This window comes from Euleptes europaea, chromosome 8, assembly GCF_029931775.1.
Source record: "Euleptes europaea isolate rEulEur1 chromosome 8, rEulEur1.hap1, whole genome shotgun sequence".
Taxonomy (NCBI): domain Eukaryota; kingdom Metazoa; phylum Chordata; class Lepidosauria; order Squamata; family Sphaerodactylidae; genus Euleptes; species Euleptes europaea.
Window position 1 is genome coordinate 50,553,602 of NC_079319.1, and position 11,079 is coordinate 50,564,680.

General features: G+C 43.3%; 1 non-coding gene across 1 annotated transcript; it reads left to right on the top strand.

Annotated features, from left to right (window-relative positions):
• Nucleotides 1-5,183: 5,183 nt before the first annotated feature.
• Nucleotides 5,184-5,255, top strand: TRNAV-CAC (transfer RNA valine (anticodon CAC)). Its single transcript has one exon. It is a non-coding gene; the product is annotated as a tRNA-Val (tRNA).
• The last annotated feature ends 5,824 nt before the right edge of the window (nucleotides 5,256-11,079 follow it).

Sequence of the window (11,079 nt, forward strand, 5' to 3'; positions counted from 1 at the left end):
CTTGCTCTTTTCTTTCTCCATCCCTTTTTAACGCACCCACCCAATCTTTCTTTCTTCTCGTCCCTTCACCCAAGAACTACCACCTAGCCATTTTCCTGTACATGAAAGCCTACACCCCTTGAAGAATCTGCCAAACCTTAGGCTTCTCCATAGATCTTCTCCCCAAAAGATAGTCAAACTTTACACTTGAGAGTAGGGTGCATTTGGATACACCCAAGCCGAAAATATACCCCAAAAATACCTTATCGGCATTTTTCGGCATCCCAAATATATCCGGGAATTTTGCATGATACCAAAAAAATCTTCTCAAAACATCCCAGAAATGTTCAGGATTTACTGGGAAGATTGGGAGCCAGCATTTGCAGCCTCCCAGAGACGGTTGTTTCTCTCCCCTTTCTCCCCTTTTTGTTTTTGCGTCTTGCAGGGTGTATTTTATGGGTTTGCCAGGCTGCTTGTGTCAATTTCAAGTGTCCGTCAGTTTCAAACGTTTGTTTTTTGCCTTTACCAGAGTTGCTTTGTATTCCTTTTGCGGTTTTTACAGTGTTGCTCAGTGCTTGGATTTGTTCTGCTGCAGTTTCACTTTGGTTCTGTTGAGCTTGCACAGACACAGTGGCACTGGGTTCTGCTGGGCATCTTATATTTTGCCATTTGTTCTTTTGGGCTTGCAAAAATGCCCCCCACCCATGTTCAGTTTCTACTGCAGAGATTATCTGATTTGACATTAGTCCTGTTGAGCTTGCACTGCTACAGTGGCACTGGGTTCTGCTGGGCTTCTGTTACACATTGGTTCTGTTGCCTTTGCAAAAGTGCCCCACTGCTAGATTTTGTATTGCTGGGATTCTCTGGTTTGACACTGGTTATGTCGGGCTTGCCATATTGGCTTGTAGTTCTGCTGGGGTTTCTGGGTTCTGTTGGGCTTGCGTTGGTTCTTGGGGTGGAAGGCACTGACCAGTGGTTGCTCACAGGCATGTCTGTTTTTGCTCTGAAGGAAAAAAGGCCTCCCCCACCCACATTGGAAACAATGGAGGATGGCTGGGAGGCTTCTGTGGGTCCCACAGAATTGGACCTCCTCACCCAATCTTCTTGAAACTTGGGGATTCTTCTGTGGATATGGACCATCAGCTCCATTGCAAATTAAGTGCCTCTAGCTTAAAAAACAACCCCCTCAGACTACTCCCCCATAAGCTATAATGCAGTCATAGGCTATAATTTCGGATTCCGGAATAAAACCCGAGTCCAAATACCATACCAGTATTGGAATTCGGGGATATTGGGAATATTAATATTTTTTGGTTTAAATACACCCAATTAAAAAAAACATTTTTTTTGATGCACACTCCTACTTGAGAGTGGTATCTGTTCACTAAACTGAGAAAACATGTCCTATTACACTGTAGCCATAGTTGTGACTCTCGCTCAAATTTAAAAGATTATTTCTGTGATGAACATGTTACATTAGCTAAGTCAATGACTTCAAGGACACTTTCAGAAATGATGTTGAAGCAAAATCATTGGCCTACAAGAGAAATAGGTAAGGCTATGGCCTTAAGCGCGAACACACACACACACACCAATTTGTAAGAAATAGCTTCCAAAAGGAGAGTAGAACCAGCCACTTAGTTTCAGCCTAGGAGCACGTAATAACTTCCAGGCATCGAAATAAGTGCCTTTAGTGGTGATTATGCATACTTAGGATAAAAGTGAAAAGTCTGCCAGTGAGGCTTAGATCAGCTTTCACCTTTCCCCATTCAATACAAACCATAAAATCTGCAGAGGCTACAATGTATATGCAGTTTTCGAATGCCTTTGTTCTGCTTTTTATTACACATCAGCATTCATGTGCAAGATACAAGAGGCTTAAAGGCACTTTTAGCATCATGTGTGAAAACGCCTCTAGAATGAGGCACATAGCCTGGCAACTGTAAAAGCTACTATAAGCCTGTCTACAAAGTATAGCACACTATGGCTGTGTAACACTGCCATCTAATGGTAAAATCAGTAAGTGTACCTTTGGCATTTACCAGCATGCAAGAAGTTGCTCTAGCCTTTAACATGCACCCATTTCAAGAATTAATTCTGTTGTTAAAAAAAAGCATGGAGGATTGAGATTCCACCTTAGGTTGCACATCAGTCAACAAACTCATTAAATATTCAATTCCCATTTGGATGTGATCAAATATCAAACATTCTTAAATGAAAAAGGCAAATGTTCTATGGACCCACCATACAGGACCCCAGCTTGATTTGACTTAGGGCGCTTTCACACATGCCAAGTAATGATCTTTCAATCCACTTCCAACGTACTTTGCAGCTGGTTTTTACTGTGCAAAACGGCAAAATCCACTTGCAAACTATTGTTAAAGTGCATTGAAACTGGAATGAAAATGCATTATTCAGCATGTATGAGAGTGTCCTTAATTATGTTATTTATGAGCAAGAGCAGATCCTGCTTGACCCCCTAGTCCTTCAGCAGACAGGAGCAGAGATAGGAACAACCAAAACAAGCAGCACAAACACACAAAAACACCTCCTTTTTTGGTGAGGTCCCCGACCTTGGTGGGACTTTTAGAATTTTGAGAGCTCTGCGCAGGCACCGCCAAGCAGCGGCCACGGGGGCTGGGTCCAAAATATTGGGAGGTTCCAAACCAACTGCCCTCCCGTGATGAATACAGCTATTTCTGAATCTTCCCCCCCCCCTGCAGACATTAAGGTGTTGCCTCCTAGATTCTTCTGAAGCAGCCACTGCTCCAAAAAGAGGAACACAGAATTAGCTCTTTGATTTAGGTACAGAAGGGACCAGAACTTTAGGTAAAGAAGGCATCAGAAAACACATCAGTGGGAACCAGGTTGGAGATGTCTGTTAATAGTATGCCCAGCCCTGTTCTGTGTCAACCATGGAAATAATAAATAAATTCATTTATAAAAAAATAGTTATATCCTGCTTTTACTTGTGGTTCAAGGTGGCTTACAAGTCAAAACTGAAAGCACCACATTTTAAAACCAAGAAAATAAACCCTCAGACAACTCCCTCCTCAAAGACGACTGCAGTTTATAGCCCATTTAATTCCCTGGTTAAAAAAACTTTTTCTCCCTGAGACTTCAAAATTCTGGGAAACTTTACATCTCATGTTCTGAGTAACCAATAGGATTACTAATAGAACACTAGAGTACCTTGTCCTCTAGTGACATAAGAAAACCTTTCCTACTTACTAATCAACTGCTGTAACTGCAGACATCTCCATTAAAAAAACTAAGAATTGGCCAACTTAACAAAACAACCTTATTTTGAACAGCTGCTGTTATTTTAATTCCTTTTTAAAAAAAAAGTTTAGGCTGACCGTACCATGGTGTTGTGGAATAAAAGCCAAAAAAGAAACTGTTCAAAGAATCTCGGTTACAGCAAATAACCCTGCATTGTTAACAATACTTCCTAATTACATTTTAACCGTTACAAAGTTAATTTCATTGTTTTACAACAGTTATGCTAATTACAAAAACAAATTAGTTCAATATCAAACTTTTCTCCCCTGTATCTTAAAAGAATTAACAGTATAGGAACACACAAATTTGGCCAACCCAAACGTTGCTGTTTCAGTGCATTTTGTCTATGGGGGCTGTGTGCCTCTCTATGGAACACAAGAGACTGTTGATGTCCTGAGAGAATCACAAGAAGCACTAGAAAAGATTTTCCAAGGCGGCCATATTAAAAGCTAGTCTGGCCATCTTGTATGGGAATCAAGGTATCACTAAGACGTTTAGCAAGGTGATAACAGCCAAAGTAATCATCTTTGAACACATATCCTGTTACAAAGGAATAAGAACTGCAGATAAGCAGAGCCACAGACAAAGCTGCCACTGGACAGAAGCCATCCCATTACCTGTTTCGGCTTCCAAAGCGAAACACAACTGTGGCACAAGAGAATGCCACTACAGATTTAGTCCTGTGAAGTGTGGACTCGATAAGCATTGTGTAAAGAGTTCAGACAGATGCGAGTACAGCCTCGCAAAACAACAAAATGCCATCTACACTTCAAAAGCTTTTCAGCTACTACCACCAGACAATAAAGGCAGCGCTGCCCCCTTCCAGCAAATTTGATATAAGTCCAGCTGCCCCAAAACACCAATTTGCCTCCTGCAAATCTGAATAGACAGCATCTGATTACTTTGGTGCAGCAGAACAAAGTATTAACATTGAATTCTAGAGCAAAACGCCCCTAAATGAAATCCACAAACCCTATACCTTGGACCTCCTCAATTTTAGTGCTTCCTACTGGTAATCATTAGAACATAACAAGAGCCCTGCTGGATCAGACCAGTGATCCATCTAGTCCAGCATCCTATCTCCAACAAGTTACTACAGAGGGCTGGAAACAGGCCATAGAGCCCAAGGTCTTCACCAGTGTTGCCTCCTGACACTGGTATTCAGAGGTTTATTGCCTCTGAATGTGGAAGTTCCCTTTACATCCAAATCTGTAACATCCAAATCACCCTCATTTGAGGAACTTATCCAAAGAGCCATCAGATTCCCTTAAATAACTGAGCTGGATACAGATCTACAGTCCCAATGGTAGCAGGAGGCAGAAAATGACTTTGCTATTCCCGTTACTATCCTCAGCAGCCTTCAAATAAGGTTTAAGTCATACCACATCAGATTCAGTGCACGTTTTTACACCACCACTGCTCCAATTACCCTCTCCATATTCCTCATTTCCATAGTAAACTAAAGAGCGAGGGTTTTCCCAGAGAGCAGAAAAGGACACCAGGAAGCAACCATCAACATATCCAAAGAACTGGTACCATTGCAGTACTCAAAATCCTCAAGAATGTTCTGGAAACCAAATGGATCCATTTGTTTCTGGAAACAGGTTATCTCAGAGCCCACCCACCCCCCACAATTTTTGCAGGTCACAGACATCACTAACAAGTCTTTAGGCAGGTAACGATCTGACCAGTGATAGGGAGGGCTGAGACCCTGGAGAGCCGCTGTCGGTCTGAGTAGACAATACTGGCTTGGATGGACCAAAGGTCTGATTCAGACGAAGGCCGTTTCATGTGACCATGACAAGAATGTTACATTAAGTACCAACAGGAGCACCCAAATGTTTCTGTTACCAAGCACAAGGTACATACAATTTCTTGCACTGGAAAACTGTAAAAGGAGAAAACCTAAGGGACTTTAGGGAGGGACTGTGGCTCAGTGGTAGGGCATCTGCTTCACATGCAGAAGGTCCCAGGTTCAATCCCCGGCATCCCCAGTTAAAGGGACTAGGCAAGCAGGTGATGTGAAAGGCCTCTGCCTGAGACCCTGGAGAGCCGCTGCTGGTCTGAGTAGACAATACTGACTTTGATGGACCAATGGTCTGATTTAGTATAAGGCACCTTCATGTGTTCATGTGACCATGGCAAGCCTTTGTCCCCAAATCTCTCCAGCATAGAATTAAAGAAGGCCTACATACTTGGCTCTGACTTGGATAGCCCAGGCTAGCCTGATCTCACCGTATCTCAGAAGCTAAGCAGGGTCCGGCCCTGGATAGTATTTGGATGGGCAACCTCCAAGGAATACCAGGGTTGTGGCATGGTGGCAGGCAATGGCAAACCACCTCTGAACATCTCTTGCTTTGAAAATCGTATGGGGTTGCTACAAGTCAGCTGTGACCTGACAGCACAAAAAAACATTCTTGGCTAAAGTAATTTGGGATAGAATTATATAATCACCTCACCCAGCCATATTTCAGTTACATTTGCCAGTTGCACCCATTTCTCTACCACAAGACTCAACACAGATGCTATTCCAGTGATTTATTATTGCCCAATACAGCTTGGAGTTGCTGCTTGATCCTGGTCTATGATTGGAGGCGCAGGTCTCTACTGTGGCATGTAGCAACTTTTATTAGCTCTGGCTAGTTTGCCAGCTTTGACTTGAAATTTTACATCTGAAAATTTGCCAGCTATGACTTGAAAATTGCCCTCTTCTGTACTTTTCCAGCTCCTTAATGACCTTTCCAAAAGAGGCCACACCATGGATATACATAGATATATACAGGGGCATTATAATAATTGCAGTTATTTTCAGTCCCTTTCCTAGTAATCCCCAACACAGAGTATGCCTTTTTCACCGCTACAGCACACTGGGTTGACACTTTCATTGAGCTATCTACTATGACCCCAAGGTCTTTTCCCCTCCCTGTCTCAGCAAGTTCAGACCCAACTAGCCTATACTTGAAGCTGGGATTTTCCTTGAAAATTGACATGCTGATCCACATTCTGATCACAGCCAAGTTTAATTACTCTAATGCACTCTACATGGGGCTGCCTTTGAAAACAGTCCAGAAATTTCAGTTGGTCCAAAACCCAGCAGCCAGGCTATTGTCCAAGGCTGGTTACAGGGACCATATCACCTTTGAGCTGAAAGATCTTTACTGGTTACCCATCTGTTTCAGGACACAATTCAAACTGATACTTGGTAATTAGTGACTGCTGGAGGGATCTGGGATCATAAGTTCAACTATTAGGAACCAGGTATTGAGTTTGAGTCATCCCATGTTGTTAAAGTTGTAAATAAAAATTAACTCTTTCTTCTCTATTTAAACCCTATTGACTGCATGTCTAGTGTTTCAGGGAAAATACCACAAACAAACCAATCTTGATGGCCATGGCTGGTGAATTTAATTAACTATCTGATGGCAGCAAATAAGGGAATGTAGTATCGGGTTCTCTGACTCCAACAGTCCTATGGAATAGCCGGGTGAAGGGAACTGAACTGCTTTATCTGGAGATGTATCAGGGAAAGAAGAGAGGGTAGACCAATATTTAGAAAGGGGTCAGATCTCTCTACCTACTAAAGGGAGATGGGCATCAAATTGGGCTTACCTGACCTGCTGGTGTACCTAAACCTGTGTGAAGAGACATTAATGGCGGGAGGCAGAGAGGTTGGGGGGGATCACAACATCTTTTTTTACTCAGGTTTTTAATTAGGGATTTTATCTTACCATCTTTTTAATGGTCATTTTGTTTTTTAATAATGTGATATTGTTTTAATTGTAAGCTGTCTCTGGCAAGACTGAGGAGGTAGCATAGAAATATCCTAAACCAACAAGAATTGCAGTCAAAGTGGAGGGCCAGGGAACTTGTCACCCACATTCCTTGGACTAGAAGAGGAGACTGTATATTTGGCAGGCACCATGTTCTTTCTCCATTTGTTTCATCCCATTAACACCTTTCTCACCATCATATTTCTCAAACCTGTGTACCACTTCAATCATATTAGACCCCACCCCAATTAAAATATGAACCAGGAGCATATGACAGACAGGGCCTAAAATACCTTCCTCCCCCACATCACTAAAAGTTTCTCAAGAGACTTTATCAAAGAACAAAGTCACCAGAGAACAAAGCTATAGCAAAACAAGGCCTAAAGACAGGCCAGAAGAATGAAGTCACCATAGAAACATGTATCATGCAGTGCTGTCACCCAATTGTGCACTGGCACATGGGACTTAACTTCAACAGGTGGATCCTGGATTCACTCTCCTAGTGAGGTGATGTTGTTTAAAGCCCTTCGCAACCTGGCATCCACAAATCTGAAGGACTGCCTTTCCCCCAGCAGGAACTCATGTACCAACAGTTCCTTCCTTCAGTGGCACTTACTGCTGCTGCAAGTCATTTCTGTTGCTGCTCCTGACCTCCAAAATGGGCTTCTGGAGGCAGAGACCCCAATTATGTTGAACATCTGGGTACTTTTGGAACTGTGAGAATAGGTGAAAGGCACCAGAACAAAATGGCTGCCATGGGAGGGGGGACAGAACCAGTCATAAAACAGTTGAAGGGAAATGTTGATCTGCCAAGCTTTCATGCCATGATTGACGTAGCTGTTTCCAAATGGATGCTCCCTGCCAAGGCAAAAGTCTTTTCGGAATCACTGAAGAGGATGAAAGCCTGGAGTGGCTCTTCACTTTGGGGAAGATGCATATGGGCATCAGGAAATACATTCACGAGTGCCATGGTTCTCACAGGCACCTCACTGGGAATCATTGCTCTATCCCCTCCAGCCTTTCAGAAGGCTTGCGAGACTATTTTTAAGGGTGTGGAAATACCTGCTGTTTGACATCTATACTTCTCATATAGAGTTTACTGATACATTGGGTTTGAGCAGCAGTCCCTCAGCATCACCTTCTGAAACCTACTTTCCAAGAAGGACCAGAAACACCACAAATTGCTGTTTCTCAATCCCATCCTGGAAAGCCATCCCGGAAGGATACCATGATCAATGGTACTAAAAGCCACCAAGAGGCCCAGGAGAATCAACAGAGTTACACGTCCTCTTTCCACCCCCCGGCACAAGTAATCCACTAGGGTGACCAAGGCTATCTCATCACTATAACTAGGCCTAAAACCAGAGTGGAAAGGATCCAAACAATTGGCTTCATCCAGGACATTACACCAATGCATCTTCCCCAGAAACCATCTTTTGCTCCCCATGATAAAAAAATATGGACTTATGGACAGCCTTTGTTGACACCCCCACCATGTGATCTAAAACTGCTCTCAGTGTTAATAGCCGTTATGTACAATGATGTAAACATAAATGTAATACATCAGTACTACTCAAGCTATTATAACCAGGCCTGACAGCAAGAGATAAAAGGAAGGCAGGTATCATCCAGAAGTGCCTGGAGATGCTTGACCACTATGGTCTCAAATACTGGTCAAGAACTGCCTCTTTATTCAATTTATCACCTTTTACAGGAGCCTAACCTCCTCCAAAGAAATGCTAGTCTCAGTAAAAAGCCCATTCTGCTCAAAAGGGCTGGCCTTAAGCCATGATTGGCACAGATCCAATCTGAACAATGGTGGCTCTCACAACCCCAAGCGTCCTATCAACATTCTTGAAGTCAATTATACAATGGGAACAAAGCAGTTGCTTCTGACATGAACTAGAAATTTGGTATACATAACGCAACAGGCCAAATTACTACAACAATACAAACATGGGAGATTTGTAGACCACACCCTTGAAACAAAGTGTACCAACCTTGTTTAAGGATTTTTCATACCAGACGGTTGAAACCTCAACCAGTTCAAAACAAGAACTGACCAACCCACGGCCACTAATGAGAAAGGAACGTTAGAAGGGATAGTCAAAGAAGGCAACACTTAATGTACTTCAAGAAGGGCCAGAGTCAGCACCAACAGAGACAGGTGATTATTTCACCAGACAATAGGATGGAACAGTGGGCAGCGGGGATTCATATCAGCCTTGAGACTGGCAGCCACTATGCAACATAAGCAGAGTTATAACCACTACCCACTATTTGCATAAATGCACTGAATATGTAATCCTACTTCCATTGTATTCCATATTTTACACATAACCTTTCAGAGCTCTACTGAAATGAGTGAGCTACTGCCAAACACATTTCAGCCTCTGCTCAAAACAGAAGCTTTTGGATTTAACTTACACAGACCTTAAATTGTAAATTCATTCTGACCTGTCCTCAATGCTAATTTAAGGAAATTATTACTTGCTTACTTTTCCACAGAGTTGTTCCTTCAAAAACCCAATATATTCACTGATTAGAGATCAGAAAGAGAAGAAGTAACACTGCCCGGTTATCTGCCCATTATGCAGTTTATATAGTGCCTGCAACTTCCTGTGTGTGTCAAGAGCCATCAAGTCGCAGATGACTTATGGCAACCCCGTAGGGTTTTCAAGGCAAGAGATTAACAGAGGTGGTTGCCATTGCCTGGCTCTCCACAACAACCCTGACATTCCTTGGTGATCTCCTAACCAATTACTGACCAGGACTGACCCTGCTTAACTTCTGAGATCTGATGAGATCAGGCTAGCGTGGACCATCCAGGGCAGGGCATGCAACTTCCTACTACGATTTCGAAACAAGGAAGAATCAATACGCATCTCTGGATATGATTTCACCAGGATCCAAATTCTGAGGGAGGAATTGATGGAAATCTGTGCAGCCTTATACATGACTACTGCCACTTTTTAAAATACGTACCAAAAAAAAGTAACACTGGGTTTAACAAAAGTTGCAGCTTGGATCCTGCATTTCCAGGAGGGGGGGGGGGGTTGGAGTCTGACTTTGTTGCCTCATCCCTCAAAAAAATAGTTAACCTTTAGCTACCAATGAGAGAACTTGTTGCTTACCCTGGTCTTGTAATTTGGCACTCACATATGTCCAAATGAACAGGAAATATCCCATCAAACACTACTCATAAGCTTTTATTCAATGACTGCAAAGATGGCCTGCTGCAGCTTCTTATACACCCACATCTGCCTCCTGATGGAGAACCAGCACTTAAATATAATACTAATAAGAAGAAGAGTTGGTTTTTATATGCTGACTTTCTCTACCACTTACAAGCCGGCTTGCAATCGCCTTCCCTTCCCCTCTCCACAATAGACGCCCTGTGAGGTAGGTGAGGCTGAGAGAGCTCTAAGAGAGCTGTAACTTGCCCAAGGTCACCCAGCTGGCTTCGTGTGTAGGGGGGGGGGAACCAATCCAGTCCACCAGATTAGCCTCCGCCGCTCACGCGGAGGAGTGGGGAATCCCACCCGGTTCTCCAGATCAGACTCCACCGCCCCAAACCACCGCTCTTAACCACCGCACCACGCTGGCAACCAGAACGCCCTTATTCCCTCACTCAGTAATGGCAATACAGCTGCTCTTCCCGGTTTCTACTACCTGTATGCAAAGGGCAGGGTCAACTTTGTTCAGACAGTCTTGTATATATATTTCAGTGGGTAGCCGTGTTCATCTGTGTGCAGTTGTAGAAAAGGGCAAGAGTCCAGGAGCACCTTCAAGACGAACAAAAATATTTTCCGGTAGGGTACGAGCTTTCGTGAGCCACAGCGTGAGCTGTGGCTCACGAAAGCTCGTACCCTACCGGAAAATATTTTTGTTCGTCTTGAAGGTGCTCCTGGACTCTTGCCCTTTTCTACTCGGACATATATGGTTTTGCATGAAATGCACAAGTATGAGAAGTGCTTTCAAGGCCCAACACCGTACGGCAGTGGGAGAGAAGCCTGAGGCAAGCACTCACCTTGAGGAACCTGAAAGC